The sequence below is a fragment of the Dasypus novemcinctus genome, chromosome 11 (assembly GCF_030445035.2).
Source record: "Dasypus novemcinctus isolate mDasNov1 chromosome 11, mDasNov1.1.hap2, whole genome shotgun sequence".
NCBI lineage: Eukaryota > Metazoa > Chordata > Mammalia > Cingulata > Dasypodidae > Dasypus > Dasypus novemcinctus.
This window is the reverse complement of record NC_080683.1, coordinates 39,062,518-39,063,505: the sequence shown is the minus strand read 5'-3', so window position 1 is coordinate 39,063,505 and position 988 is coordinate 39,062,518. Positions and strand designations below refer to the sequence as shown.

Here is a 988-nt window from a genome sequence, read left to right as displayed (position 1 = left end):
CATAACCAGATACATTAAACTTTGACATTTCATTTTAATCTCCACTCATTCCACCCCATACACATTGTCATCTGACTAGTGTAGGTCCGTCCTGGTTAAGGTGGGGGAGGAAATAATATTTAAATTTAATTGGAAGGACACTTTTTAAATTATGTAAAAATGAGATTGTTTTTTAATACCTTAAAGTGAACTACTAAAAAAGGTTCTGAGATATTCATGATATAGTGCCAAGGGTGGAGCAGAGAGATCTGTAAGAGTACTTTTGAAAGCCACTTGTGAAAAGAACTGAAACTATTTCAAGCATTACAGCCTGGTGGGTACAACCTATTAAGTAATCTGACATTAATAGAAAAAGTAAAGTAGAAAAGTTAGGATGAAGCCTATTTTAAATAATAAGCAAGCTTTGAGCAGTGGCAGTCTCATAGCCAATAAGGTCTATTCGAGGCTCAATTATTGCTAATTGGAAACTTTTCCCAATACCCTGTCAAGAGGACTTGAAATACAGTCGGCATTGGCAATTTTTGACAGTCTCTGTAGAGACAGAATAAAATAAATAATAAAAAATAAACAGATGATCTTCAAAGGTGTCCCAACCATTATAAAACATAAGACAAATGCCTTAATTTGAAACAAAGTTGGTTAAAAGGATACCTTTCTAGATGTAAGCAAATCATATACTTTACAGATGATTGGAATTATGGAAGGAAGGTATAAGAATACAAACTTAATATTGTGGAGGCAATTTTGAAAATGGACTGGTAGGACTTCTGAAGTAAGAGTAGGAACATAGCTCAACTTCACTGCCTTTCACTCTTCCATCTGTGGAGGCAAGGCTCTGAGCAGGGCAGTATTAAGAGGCATTTGCACTACTTTTAAGGCTCGGACTTGAGAGGAACCTGAAATAGAGCAGACATAACCATGAAGGGTTTATGCTAATCTTAGTTCTAAAAATTGAGAACAATAAAGTTGGACCAGGATTACTGCAGTT

General features: G+C 35.4%; 1 non-coding gene across 1 annotated transcript; it reads left to right on the top strand.

Annotated features, from left to right (window-relative positions):
- The first annotated feature begins 399 nt into the window (after positions 1-399).
- On the top strand, positions 400-540 carry LOC111766802 (U4 spliceosomal RNA). The gene has a single exon (XR_002798767.1). It is a non-coding gene; the product is annotated as a U4 spliceosomal RNA (small nuclear RNA).
- Positions 541-988: the final 448 nt, after the last annotated feature.